The sequence below is a fragment of the Hakea prostrata genome, chromosome 9 (genome assembly GCF_041222555.1).
Source record: "Hakea prostrata isolate BN-2017 chromosome 9, UWA_Hpros_2, whole genome shotgun sequence".
NCBI classification, from domain to species: Eukaryota; Viridiplantae; Streptophyta; class Magnoliopsida; order Proteales; family Proteaceae; genus Hakea; species Hakea prostrata.
Genome location: NC_142608.1, coordinates 19,413,213 through 19,428,746, shown reverse-complemented (window position 1 = coordinate 19,428,746; position 15,534 = coordinate 19,413,213). Strand labels below are relative to the sequence as shown.

The 15,534-nt window shown below is 38.9% G+C and overlaps 1 pseudogene; it reads right to left on the bottom strand.

Moving 5' to 3' along the window:
- Window positions 1-835: 835 nt before the first annotated feature.
- Window positions 836-3,326, bottom strand: LOC149004939 (alpha-terpineol synthase, chloroplastic-like; annotated as a pseudogene).
- Between the last annotated feature and the right edge of the window lie 12,208 nt (window positions 3,327-15,534).

Sequence of the window (15,534 nt, the reverse complement as noted above, 5' to 3'; positions counted from 1 at the left end):
AAAACAATCAAGGTCTTCGGATCTATACTATGGATTTTCAGATTAGGATTTGGTGGGATTTCATAGAAACTCTAATTAAGGAATTAAAATTGAGGGAAAATATTATAAATAGAGGGATGGAATACGAAACTAAAGACTGAGAAAATTCGTATACTCTCCTTTGCTCTCTCTGTGATTTATTTTTGAAAGAAGTTAATCATGAACCTCCATCACTGTGGTTCGCCAATTTAAAAGCATTGAAATAACCTGAGAACGGGAATGCAAAGGAACGAGAACGAAAAGAGGAACCTCCTGTGTCTAAATCCATTGCATCCAAGATCTTTGAGGTATATGATCTTCAGCTCATCGTTGCACTAATTTTTAATTAACAACTAGGACTCTTGAGTTTGTCATCACATGAGTCCTCTTTTACAAAGTTACTACGCTTATGTGTCATAGATTACATGTAGGATTCTGAATTTGAATTATACAACATCTTTTGTTCAAATTACTTCCCCTATGGCTAATGTGGTTGTTGCCCCTTCTCATTCTAGCCCTAATATGGATCCTTCACACATTCATTTCAAGGCCGGAGTAGGAAAAATAATCGAGAAGGAAGCTTTTATCTAATAAAGGATTGAAATCCTTCGCCCCTAGGAGATTCGAACTCTTGACGTCTTGCTCATAGGTGTTGGTTTTCACCAGTTGAGTCAACCCCTTGAGTCAAACTCTTAAATTTGATGTCATCGCCTATGTATTCGTGGTTGATTTCAGATTTGTATAAAAAGCTTTTTGTTTTTTTCTCTCGAAACACTAGTTTAATGTATTACATATGTTGGTAAACATACATCCATGAATATGGTTTAGATATCAAGAATAGAAAACAATGTTACATATTCAATTCATACAAAACTAAAAGTAAACCATCATCAACATGATTTTAGTGATTTAAAATGCTCCAATTGCAATGGATTTTACTATTAAGGACAATATATTATCTTTGCTTTTGCTACTCTCAATGCCAAGTCCATCTCCATACTGGTATACACAGAGCGATGCTCGTGCAAGATTTAGACAGAATTGAACAAACTGATTGGAGACAGGAGAGCTGCTGATAGATTTGTTCATCAATTTCCATATCTTCATGATCTTGTCTCTAATGTATTCATGGGCAACCTTCTCAGTAACCTTATGTTCATGCATGTAACAATGGATTGAAGATGAAACATCTCCTCTCTCTAGCTCAGCCTGCATTGAAAATTTTCCGTTTAAGGTTCAGTGATGTGTCAACAAAGAAAAGAAATACAAGGAAGAGTTAGCTGCTTACCGATGAAGTGGCAAGATCATTGGAAAGCCTACAGATCATGGAAGGACCAAATATTAGGTCTGGATTACTCCCTAGGTACTCAAGAACTTCTGGATTAATCTCTTGTCTTGAAGCAAAAAATGCATGGACAAGAAATACTGCTCCAGAAGATGAAACCCATCCATTCTTCAAGTACTCTTCAGTCGATGGGGTTCTTCTAGTCTGGTACCACTTGGCCTCAACCAACATTGCCTTAATGAAATCTGCCCACTGAGGCATAAGGAAAGAAAAAAGCTGAAATTTAGTAAATTGATGACTACAAGTTTTGGGTTGAAGGTTAGTTTTGGTTTAACAATGACATAATATATATATATATATATATATATATATATATATATATATATATATATATATATATATATATATATATATATATATATATATATATATATATGTACCGTTTTCTTCAAGTATGGTAGGATATCACAATCCTTTTCTTTGAGAATTTCATAGGCCATTTCATTAGTGGTATTGTAGAGAGCCAAGAAAGAAATCTTCATGTAGTTTGGAAGTTCTTTCATTGCTGTTATATCCCACCTGAGACAAAATAAATAGAAACTATCAGCATTAGTTGCAATTCACTCCAAAAAGTTTGTTACTCATAAATAGAAAATTTTGAAAAATAGATACTAGCCTCTCAACTGCATTAGTGAAGAGTTCAAGTTCTTTGATGAGCCATAGGCATCATATATATCATCAATTATTAAAACAAAATTCATGACTTTTGTAAGCCAGTTTCTGCAACGCTCATATTGAGGCTCGTAGGTAATCCCTATGCTAAACAAGAAACTCTCCACAAGCCGGTCCCTTGCAAAGTTCAATTTTGTCCTTAGACCAAGATTTTGCCACCATCTAAATAGCAAATGATTCAATTAGTGGATGTCCTATTAGTGAAAGAAGATAGACAATAAAATTTAGTAAAATTTTATTCAAAATATTATATTGCCTTGTCTTCCTCATACCTTGATGCAATTCCAAGATCTCTCTGATGTACTGCTTGCACCCTGTTGAAATCCAGCTTGGCCAATTCAACAATAATTGGATTCATGTCCTCTTGTCCCTGGTATTCATCAATATACCACCTTGTCTCTGCCCTAAGCATCCTCCAGTGCAGTGGAACTTCCAAGGAATGCTTCACTTGGGCCTCTAGATTTGAGTCTTTGTAATCCTTTCTCTCTTCAAGATGTCTTCTGGTGAAGTCTCTAGCTTCATCCAAGATGCCCTCATCTTCAGTACCCAGGTATGAAGCCTCATACAGGCTCAGCATTCCCATATTGTCATCACAAAGGTACTCATGAAATTTTCCTTTTCCATCCACGAATCTACCAAACACATCTGCAATCATGAATTCTGGTTACATATGATCCAATTAATCAAGAACACACAAACCAACCCTTGACACTACTAGGTACCTTGGGAGACCAAATACCCATGTTGCCTGAGGAGCCTAAAATGAAGGGCTGTTGAGTATAAATCACCCTTGATAAACTCTTCTGCATTACTGTTATTGTATATGGCTCGCAAGATTCGGTCTATCTCTTCATTGAAAAGGTGTCCCAAGCCCAGCCTTTGCAAGACATCGATCAGCTTGAGCTGAGCCAATGGTTCAACCTCCTTATCGAGCATAACCTTGACATCTTCTGTAAGTTTCTCGTATCTTGGACTGAGTAAGTCATCCTACACAAATAAAATCAAGAAAAACCAACATGAACAAACTACGAGAACTGAATAATGTCTTCTGCAACTATAGATAATTAATTACCTCGTAACCACTACGTAAGGACTCCACAAACTCATGGTCCCAAATGGTAGGTTGGTAGACAATTGATGGCTTGCTATCTGCTTGGGATTGGATACTAGCATTAGCAGTAGGTTTGATCTGCAAATTCCGTCTTACATTGCATGGAGCTCTTAATACGATTGATCGAGTAGGAAACTTCGAAACGAAGGGAGGGTTCGAAGCATGAAGTAGAAGAGCCATTTCCTTAATATTCTTCTCTTATGCTGTAGTCGTTGTGCCCAATGCTTTTTTTATATAGTTGCTCACTACTCTTCCAGTCTGCGGTCTTCTCTCTTTTTTTTTTTTTTTCATCTCTCCACGTAACTAATATTGTACCTTGTTCTACCAAAAAAAAATATATATATTATCCTCGTTCCTATTAACAAAACCCACATGAAATAAACGATGAAGGAGTGCCTCATGGTTTAATGTTTGAATTTTCTTCCATAGGCCACCAAATTCTCTAGAGCAGTGACGAAGAATTGCTTGCATCACTTGACCTTCTTTTTTAACTTTTTGTGCTTTTCTTAAGTTTTGTGGGATCTGAAAACAAATCGCTTGTTTGTAGGTGTAGTAAGCGAAAGGTGCACACATGGTTCATGGAGTTCGACTTGAGTGCTGGCGCAGCACTATACTACGAATGGTTCAAATCGAGATCTCGACCATTCACTGCAAGTGCTACGCATTAATTGCTCAGCAACCAAGCAATTTCCTAGTTTTCATGGGGAGGTAGGAGTTTTTATTTTATTTTTAGTAACTTGGTTTTGCCACGTATTCATACGGGATTTAATTGAAATGATTTAAATTAAATAATAATGCTTTTAGTCGTAAGCTGATCTGACTAAAGCGCTTAGCTCATCAAACAAGTGCGCCAAAAGTGGGGGGTGGTATGTATTATCTTTTAATAAGAGCACGCCGATAATAATAAAAAAAGAAAGAAGGACGAAGACGAAGCATGTATCATTTGCTTGTTTTTTCTTCTTCTTTTTCTTCATTTTTTTTCCCAAAAGATAAATGATAAACTTCATTGAAAAGTCTCCAAGCATAATCTGCTGGGGTTAAAACAAAAATTTTTGGACATGAACAAAGGTGGAGACTGCCACCAAACCCAACGAAAATTAAAGTTTTTTGCACCCTTTGTAATGTAATCAGCAAATAGGTTATTAGATCTATTTACAAACTTAAACACCAAAGTCACAAACTCTAAAGTAACTTTTTTGAATTTCAGAAAATAAACTAAAAGCCACCCAATCAAGTGAGTAGGAAGAGCCATTGAGGGCATCAACAGTAGTTTTGCAGTCTGAGGAGACTTGCGCAATTGACTGATATGCAAGGATTTAGCAAGAGCCACCACATCTCGGATCCCTTCTAACTCCATTGCAAGGGCTGAGAAACCACTACAATTCACTGCTTGGGCTGCAATAAACCTATTATTTGGGTCCCAGAGAATACAACCACGACCCCCTTTTTTGCTTTCAGCAATGCTCCATCCAAAAAGGCTTTATAAACATCTGGATCAGCATGCACCATATGAGAATCTCGAATAGCAAGTTTAGGATTAGAGTGCAAAAGTCTTCTAGAAGAAATCATTTCTGCAACCAAAGAATCACATTGATGTAAAATTTGTGAAATAAATATTGGACATCCTTTGAACAAAGCTGCATTTATAGCTTTCCAGATGCACCAACAGAGAGTAGACCATATTATATCAAGGTGGTTCTGATTACGGAATTCTCTAAACCTGTCATGGATGAAAGAAAACTAGTCCAAGACTGGATTGCCATTGAAATCTGACCAATCTAAGAGAGGATAGCTTCCAACATTTTTTTTAAAAATCACAATGAAAGAGGGAGTGGCAAATAGATTGCATAGATCATTTGCTTGTTAGGTAAGGATATCTATACTTCTATTTCTCCATCATCCATAAGGGACTCATCTCTAAATATTGATAAAATGAATGAGAGATGGGATCCTAGTAGGTCTCACATAGGTCCCACCCTTATTATAGGGTGGAGAAACGTGAGGGAAGCACATACTTCTCTGTCTTTCTGATTGGGAGGTCATTTGGACTCATTTAAAGGGGTGGAGATGTATGTGTATCTCAATTTAATAATCTTACATTCAATACATTTAATTTCTAAATTTATAATTTGAATACTCATTGAAATCCCTTGCCATCCGCCTTTGTTGCCACAACAACGACGGCGGTGGAGGCACAACTTTTGTTGATGGCGATTGTGGTGGAACCGGTGGCAAATTTGCCATCTCCATCGATGGTTTGCTCCCCATTATGATGACCTCACAGTTGGGCGGACATAGACTCATCCGTGGCCACGTGTGAGGGTGGGGAATGGAAAGAGGGGCTGCACAGGTGGAAAGGATCTAGACTCTTATGTCATTGCCCAAGCCGAATCTCTTTGCCACAAGCTTTTGGAAGGTCATGCTCTTAGAAGGTATGGCTGCGGCTCTTTCTTAGCCCACAGATCTACAGTGGATTTGCATCTTTTGCTAGTGTTAAGGGTTATGAGCATTTTTGTTGTTTTTGGCATTTCTAGAATTTGTTCATTGATTAGTCTTATCCAAGGTGCAACTTATTGGCGAAATTCGGCAAAATATTGCCGAATTTCGGCCGTTTTGGTAGATGGCAAACCGAAACGGCTGTTGAAACTCGAGAATGCAAGAATAATGCCGATATATCGGCGATATCTTGATATTTTATAGCCGAACTTGCGAAATTTTAAAAATATCGTCGGAAAATCCATGATTTTCCTGCAAACCAGTGATATCTTGGCTAACATTCCAAATACTCTTCCATTTGCAACACTGCAATTCAAAAAAACAAAAAATTCCAACCGTCAAGTAGGAACAAAGACGAAGCGAGAGTTTCAACTTTCAAGTTTTAACATGGTGGTATGCCTTGATACAGATTATTTTTCGCTCTTCCGTGCAGAGACCTTCTTCGCCTTCTTGAGTTGCTCTAGAATTCTATCAAACATCGACGCTAGTCGCTAGATTGAAACCCTAAATTGTCGGTGGTCTTTCAATGTTTCTCTTCTTTTACCCGTTTAAAATTCTAGTGAAGTTTGAAGAGAGAAGAAAGGGTTGTGTGTGTGGGATAAGCTTGAAGAGAGAAGCTTCTCTTGAGTTGCGTGATTGATAGCCTGATCAGATGGGGAATTAATGGGAAATTTTGAAGTTCCAATTTTGAAAGTGGGTGGGTGACTGGGTGCATGTGATAAATAAGAATTGAGTTGCGTGACTGACAGCCTTGACAAGATGGGGAATTATTGGAAAATTTTGAAGTTGGAATTTTGAAAGTGAGAGGGTGAATGGGTCCATCTGATAAATAAGAATTGGGTTACGTGACTGACAGCCCTAACAAGATGGAGAATTAATGGAAAATTTTGAAGTTGGAATTTTGAAAGTAGGTGTGTGTGTGTGTGATTATAGGAATTGGGATTTACATATTTAATTATTGGGATTTGAGAAACGAATTTGAGAAAATATCGGCAAAATCTCAATGAGATTTCCCCAATCTGATAGTTTTGGCAAGTTGCGAAACCCAAATTCTCAACAACATTTCATACCTTGGTCTTATCTAGTTCATGGTGAATTTGTCATGGTTAGGGGCTTAACGTAATTCTTCTTGCCATAATTTTCATCTTTACAACGAGGCGGTTTCTCGAGCCAATCTCCTGTCTGAAGGTGACTAAATTAGCGGTCCTTTTTTTCTGGCAAAAAAATTTAGTAGTCCTTACAGGTATGAGAGCGATGGAACAAAGCATACTGTTCTCTTTATGTAACCATGGCGGCTGAGGCTTCATGTACAAAGTACTTGCTCATGTTAAACGTGTATTTTATCATTAAATTTTACAGATTAATAATTCAAATCTTAGGCTATTGTGCATGTCTTCTTCTTTTAAGTTGCTACAGTCGTTCTATTATTTGAACAGATTAGGTTTATTTAACGTTTTCCAGCTTTATCTCGATGTGAAATACAAAAACTTGTCATCCAAAACTTTGCACGCCCAGACAATTATAATTTCTCTTTTCTATTTCTGTGGCAGAGATGAATTCTCCTTCTGATAATTTGCTTTAGGAAAAAGAAAGTTCAGGGGGTCAGTGTACTCTGCCAGCATAGAGACCCTACTTGGCTCGCTGTGATACCAAATTATTGAACCCCTAGGCGTTGAACGTTAAGATTGGTTGTCCCATGTCCTGTATGAATCTCGTCCCCTAATTTTAATTTTAATTTTAATTTGACTTTTTGTGTAAAACACTGTAATGGTGATTCTGTGTTTCTCAATTGCTCTCCGCTGCTATTAGTTTTCTAGATTTTTATTTGCGGCAGCTGCTATAGCTGTTAGCAGTTAGGATTTTTCCACATATAGAAAGTTGAATCAGCCGATTGTGAGAGAAACTAGGGGTATTATATGTAAATATAAATTTTAATTATATCGAGTAAAGTTAGGGACTTGATTTTGTAAATTTGGTAAATTTTAATTATAATCCCCATATGAGACTAGCACCACCACCACCACCACCACCATAGCAGTAGTTAGACTAGCACCACCACCACCATAGCACTACAAAAAAAGACACTTTTGGCGACGCTTTTTTTCCAAGCGTTGCCAAATATCCGGTTTCCCCGATGGTTATTAGCAAATCGTCGCCAAATAATCATTTTTCCCTGGCTACAATTAGTCCAACCGTAAGGAAATCGGTATTTTCGGTGACGGTTTTGTTATAAATCGTCGCCGAAAATGCATAAAATGCCTAAATCCAAACATTTTCCCGACGGTTTGTAGCAAAACCGTTGCCAAAAATGTAAAGCCAAACATTTTCTCTGACGGTTTACACTAATCGTCGCCGAAACGTCTTAAATTGGCCACACTTCTTTAAAAACCGTCGCCCAATATCAAATATACTCATCATCCGCGCTTTTCATTCTCCCGCTTTCATTTCCCGACTGCCAGATACAACATTTTCTGCGACACTTTACTAAACGGTGTCGCCGAATATCATTTTCGGCTACTGTTTATTGATAACTGTCGCCAAATACTTTATTTTCGGATCCACCACCCCGCCCAATCTTTTCATTCTCCCGCTGTTTCATCTCCCGAACGCTCTCTCTCTCTCTCTCTCTGCCTCGAGTCCTGTTTGTTTGGGGTTTACGGTTCTCTCACTCACGCTCTCTGCCTTCAGCTCTCTCCCTCTGGGTCTCTGCCTCCACTCTCTCCCTTTGGTTCGCTGCCTCGAGTCTCTCGCTCTCTCCCTCTGGTTCGCTGTCTCCACTCTCTCCCTCTAGTTCGCTGCCGCCAGGTCTCTCCCTCTCTCCTTCTGGTTCGCTATCTACAGTTCTCTCTCTCTCTCTGCCTCCAGCTCTCTCGCAAGGCTGTCGCTCACGCTATCTCTCCAGCCCTCTGAGCTCGCAGGTCTCTTAATGGTTTGTATGATTAATTTTAATCTTGATTTTAGCTTCGATTGGTGAGATTTGGAGTTCTCATTTGTGTATCTTTCTAAAATTTGTTTATCAATTGTAGATTGGTTTCTTAATTTTTTTTGTATAATATATATTTTTGTTAACCTGGTATATTGATCCTAGGAAGTTTTTCCTTTCCTTTCATTTGTGTCTTTGTGCTTCCTTTCATCGTAGGCAAGTTTGATCTGGTGATTGTTAAATTGTGGGTGCATTTATTTATTCTTGTTTTCATTTTCCCTTGTTTCCTTGAGCTGAATCCTTTGTCTTGGCTCTACTGAAACTGATTTGGATTATGGGTTTGACACCCTTTCTTTAAATAATCTTTGAATGCCCATTCTAGTAATGTTTAGACCTATCAACAAATATTCTTAGGCTAGAACAGGACAGCAGCAACTCCAAAAACAAAACACTAAGAATGGGGCAATATTACTGTAAATTTTAGAAAGTGAAGATAAATAGTGAGGTAAATCAAGGATTAGTAAAATAAAGATTGCAGAAAATAATTCTGCCAATATGATGTTTGATACGGAAGATTTCTACCCGACCGGGTCTGACCCAGATGGGGCTCCACATGCTAGTTAATCGGGAAAGATGCCGATCATCCATGACCAAAAGCGTAACATACTCCACATATATAGCAACCATCCTTGATATAGAAGGTCAACTCAGCAGCTGATCGAATGGGACCAACGACAAGGAAGCATGACCCTAGGAGAAACAATAGCCCTTGTCGGGCTAACTTACCAAATACATAAAAGGTAACACTTACAATATAAAAGCATAGACATACCCCTCCAGTAAGCATCCAATACACTCTGAGTATAATCTTGTGTAGCTTTTGCACAAGACCTCACTCTGTTCATTATCTGACTTTGCCATCGGAGGCGGCTGCCCGGCACACAAGCTAGCCCGCATCTAACCTTTCTTGAAGGACTCATCGACCTGGATACGAGAGGAGGCTCAGTCGGACCCAGAAGTATAATTGATCAGCATCAGTTTGGCGCCGTCTGTGGGAACGACAAAATCTTCAAGTCATGCCAAGACGAGGAGGAAATAATGGACGCTCCCGAATAGAAAATGCTGGCGGGAATCAGATTCCCGAAGAACAAACACATCAACATGATGGAGTCCACTCAACCCGAGTGGAACAGGATCCTCCTGAGGGGAACCTTGTCATTAAAAATCCAAACAGGCAATGCACATTCTGAGGCCCTCAGGGGTATGCTACGGCAGCAGATATGGACGAGCTCCGCAAGGGAATGATCGAGATGCAAAGGGTGTTGCGGGGCTTGGTCCATCAAGTTAGAGTTGAGCAAGGACCAAGGCGTAACACTCAGACGGGAAGGCTACTGAGAGCCTTCCAAAATGCAAGAAGATCCCGGCCAAGAGGGAGGATCCTGAAAGGAAAACATGACGAAAGTCAGAGGTCCAGTCATGCTGGTCCCGACCATCATCAAAGAAACCGTCGGGAAGAAATGGAGCACCAAGGAGAAAGTCATCCTCAATCAACCCGATCGAGGGTCTCAGTTGCCCGAACTCAATCCATAAAAGAAAACAGCGCTGAATCAGGCAGGAATGGAGTTAGGCAAAATCGACTTTGGAAGAGGATGGCAGAGGTCGAGCGCAAATTGGAGGATCGGGATCACGACGAGGATTTGGACGTGGTTGATCGAGAACCATTCTCAAATGAGATTATGAATTTACCTCTTCCTTAGAATTTCATTATGCCTACCTTTACTCCATTCGAAGGAAAAACGAATCCGAAGGACCACATAAGCTATTTCAAGTCAGTAATGACTGTTCTAGGTTGGGAAGATGAGCTACTCTGCAGAATGTTCCCAGCCTCGTTGAAGGGCCTGGCCATTAAGTGGTTTAGTGGTCTTCAACCCGGATCCATCCATAACTTCAGGGAACTTGCCAGAAAGTTCATAGCCCAGTTTAGAAGTGCGATCGGAAGCAAGAAGACGTCTGATAGCTTATTCGCTATAAGACAAGGGCGGAATGAATCCATTAGGGATTTCTTGAAACGTTTCGATTAAGTAACCATTGAGATCGAGAATTTTGATGATCAGGTGGCGTACAACGTACTTTGGAGTGGCATTACATACCAGGGACTTTTGGAAGTCTTATTAACAGATAAGCCCAAAACATATGGGACATTATTACGTAAGTGCCAAAAACAAGCTAGTGTTGGCTTGTTTATGAAGCCAGTGTTTTTAAGGCAATAATTTGAATCGGGTCAATCACATTCATCTTGCACCTTCCTTAAGGACTTGCACCTTTTTTAAGGTAATAATTTGAATCGGGTCCATCCCGATCAACTTGCACCTTCCATAAGGACTTGCACCTTTTTTAAAAGTAATAATTTGAATCGGGTCAATCCCATTCATCCTGCACCTTCCATAAGGACTTGCACCTTTTTTAAAGGCAATAATTTGAATCGGGTCAATCCCATTCATCTTGCACCTTTCATAAGGACTTGCACCTTTTTTAAGGTAATAATTTGAATCGGGTCCATCCTGGTCAACTTGCACCTTCCATAAGGACTTGCACCTTTTCTAAAAGTAATAATTTGAATCGGGTCAATCCCATTCATCTTGCACCTTCCATAAGGACTTGCACCTTTTTTAAAGGCAATAATTTGAATCGGGTCAATCCCATTCATCTTGCACCTTCCATAAGGACTTGCACCTTTTTTAAGGTAATAATTTGAATCAGGTCAATCCCGGTTATCTTGCACCTTCCATAAGGACTTGCACGTTTTTTAAGGTAATAATTTGAATCGGGTCCATTCTGGTCATCTTGCACCTTCCTTAAGGACTTGCACCTTTTTTAAGGTACTAATTTGAATCGGGCCCATCCCGGTCAACTTGCACCTTCCATAAGGACTTGCACCTTTTTTAAAGGCAATAATTTGAATTGGGTCAATCCCATTCATCTTGCACCTTCCATAAGGACTTGCACCTTTTTTTAAGGTAATAATTTGAATCGGGTCCATCCCGGTCAACTTGCACCTTCCATAAGGACTTGCATCCTTTTTAAAGGCAATAATTTGATTCGGGTCAATCCCATTCATCTTGCACCTTCCATAAGGACTTGCACCTTTTTTAAAGGCAATAATTTGATTCGGGTCCATCCCGGTCATCTTGCACCTTCTTTAAGGACTTGCACATTTTTTAAGGTAATAATATGAATCGAGTCCATCCCGGTCAACTTGCACCTTCCATTAGGACTTGCACCCTTTTTAAAGGCAATAATTTGAATCGGGTCAATCCCATTCATCTTGTACATTCCATAAGGACTTGCACATTTTTTTAAGGTAATAATTTGAATCGGGTCCATCCCGGTCAACTTGCACCTTCCATAAGGACTTGCACCTTTTTTAAAGGCAATAATTTGAATCGGGTCAATCCCATTCATCTTGCACCTTCCATAAGGACTTGCACCTTTTTTAAGGTAATAATTTGAATCGGGTCCATCCCGGTCAATTTGCACCTTCCATAAGGACTTGCACCTTTTTTAAAGGCAATAATTTGAATCGGGTCAATTCCATTCATCTTGCACCTTCCTTAAGGACTTGCACCTTTTTTAAGGTAATAATTTGAATCCGGTCAATCCCATTCATCTTGCACCTTCCATAAGGACTTGCACATTTTTTAAGGTAATAATTTGAATCGGGTCAATCCCGGTTATCTTGCACCTTCTATAAGGACTTGCACATTTTTTAAGGTAATAATTTGAATCGGGTCAATCCCGGTTATCTTGCACCTTCTATAAGGACTTACACCTTTTTTAAGGTAATAATTTGAATCGGGTCCATCCCGGTCATTTTGTACCTTCCTTAAGGACTTGCACCTTTTTTAAGGTAATAATTTTAATCGGGTCCATCCCGGTCAACTTACACCTTCCATAAGGACTTGCACCTTTTTTAAAGGCAATAATTTGAATCAGGTCAATCCCATTCATCTTGCACCTTCCATAAGGACTTGCACCTTTTTTTAAGGTAATAATTTGAATCGGGTCCATCCCGGTCAATTTGCACCTTCCATAAGGACTTGCACATTTTTTAAGGTAATAATTTGAATCGGGTCCATCCCAGTTATCTTGCACCTTCCTTCAGGACTTGCACATTTTTTAAGGTAATAATTTAAATCGGGTCAATCCCGATCAACTTGCACATTCCTTAAGGTCTTACACTTTTTTAATCTTCCTTGCTATCCCACACGATGTAAACAACGTCCGGGATAGGGGGCTTATGATATGGAAGATTTCTACCCGACCGGGTCTGACCCGGATGGGGCTCCACATGCTAGTTAATCGGGAAAGATGCCGATCATCCATGACCAAAAGCGTAACATACGCCACATGTATAGCAATCATCCTTGATATAGAAGGTCAACTCAGCAGCTGATCGAATGGGACCAACGACAAGGAAGCATGATCCTAGGAGAAACAATAGCCCTTGTTGGGCTAACTTACCAAATACATAAAAGGTAACACTTACAATATAAAAGCATAGACATACCCCTCCGGTAAGCATCAAATACACTCTGAGTATAATCTTGTGTAGCTTTTGCACAAGACCTCACTCTGTTCATTATCTAACTTTGCCATCGCAGGCGGCTGCCAGGCACACAAGCCGGCCCGCATCTAACCTTTCTTGCAGGACTCATCGACCCAGATACGAGAGGAGGCTCAGTCGGATCCAAAATTATAATTGATCCGCATCAATGTTCAACAGAAGGAAAAAAGAGGACCAAGAAAGATGTAAGAAAAGGATTCCTGGCAGGAGGTGCTACTGCCATGGGTTAGGGGAGTAAAGAGAACGAGCTAAAATAAAGGATATAAGACTCCTGCAGAAAACAGATACTGATGTAAGGGTTGGAAAAGAAGAGAAAATAAGAAACAAAGGGGAGAAACTATATTCAGAAACAGGGGATATTGTGAGGTTTTGGGAGAGAAGAAATTTCTTCTGAGAAGAAAACAAGGTTGTTTCTTTTCTCTTTTTTTATTTATTTAAACATGTATTTTCTTTTTAAAGGACTAGATAGAGGATAGATTGGGGGAATTTTCTAGACAAGAAGCTGAAGCAAAGGAGGTGAAGGAGACTCACTGAAGAGGAGGGGGGACTGTTGCTGTCTTCGGAAGGCTGCTGCTGCTTTCAGTTTTTTATTTTTCTTTCTAATTCTTCATCTGCCGTGCCTTGCTGGTGGTTAGTAAATTAAAAAAAGGTTTCCTAAAGTAATCCCTCTATGATGGATGCTATTTTTGAATTATATATGTTTACATTTCTTTTCACCCCTAACCCTTAACCCCTAAACATTTCTACTTAAACTTTTGAATTATATATGTTTTCTGTTCTGTAGTTTAAAATGATTGTTCTTAATGCTTCATATGATCACTGCATAAGTCCATATTGAACACATTGTTCATCATGTCCTTAACTCCTAATCCACCTTCATTGTCGTCTAATACCATTATGTAGTCTTGGAAAAATCAAGTGTGCTTGCAGAAGAGAGGCTCCGTGCTAGTCAAAGACCACTGACTACTGAAAAAAGTCTTTCTTCTCTGCTGTTTTATAATAGTTTTGAAGTCTGGTTTTTCACAGAAGTAAATTAAATATTGCCCAGTTTTTATTTCTATGCTTTCCTTCTTGGAGTGGAATAATAATAGCTTTCACATGAATGTGTGTGTGTGAGAGAGAGAGATAGCTCTGAAAGTATGTGTCCCCACGGCTGCACTTGCTGAGCATAAGCACCGTGACTCCATGAGGGCCTGCAGATACCAGAACTAGATTGAGATGGTCCAAGTAAATGTTGCTTTTAAGTGATATTTCTCAGAGGGATTTCTTTAGTTTTTACCTGTAACTTAAATTTTTGGTGCATTAACTTATCTTTGAAGCTATCAGAATTGGATAAGATGTTCTCAAAGGAATAATTGAAGCAAGTAGGTTTATCAGATATTGTGGTCGGAGCCTGGGAAAAGAGACTACATCTGGAATCAAAGAACTACATCTGGAATCGGTTCTGATGTTTGGAATCATAAAGATATAGTCCCACTCCCACATAAGAATAGTATTAATTGGATTATGTTGACATCCACTGTGAATGTTTCTTAATATTTCCTTGCACTTTAATACTAAAAGGGGTATTTTGGCTGGACCCCTTATAGCAAGGCAGTGCTTGTAGGCAAACTGTTGGAATTAAATTTTGATCCCTCATTGCAAGCCTGCATTACCCAAAAGATTATCATGTATTGTGGATTCTCCTGGGCTAGGAAACACCTCCTATTATTCTTCTGTTTAAGGCTATTGCTGTGAGAAAAATTTTCGTTTATTGTTTGTTGCTTTCTTGTTCCTACATCTTAAATTATTTATTCAGATATTTTGGTTGTAGGTGGGTACAACTTGTTTGTTGCTTCTATTAACAAACAATAAGCTACAAAGGTTGAAAAATGAGTCAAGAGCAAAGTGACATTAGTGTTACAGGTTTGCCAATTATATCATTACTATTTAAATTTCATATCAAGCATGTATATATGTTTTTTATCATATATTAATTCCTTTCTTGTGTTATAACTTTTACAGTTAGTAAGGGAAAAGGTAAGAGGGGGAGAACATAGGCTCCTGCCATTGTAAATATGTCAATTGGGGAGAAAATCCATCTTGATGTTAATCAGTTTGGCCAATCTTCCAGTGAAGTTACGAAGAAGTTATCTACATGGATTGGTATAGTATCTAGAAATACTTCTTTGTTACCTCTCACGTACTTCAGTTGACGGTTAGTACCAGAACTATACAAAGAAGATGCATATACTAAAGTAAATGTATTCTTTTTATAGAAAACTATCACTTTGTATGGGTTATGTGCATAATAATATACTTATCCTAACTAGCTTTTTGTATTGATGCCATATTATTGCAGCAAA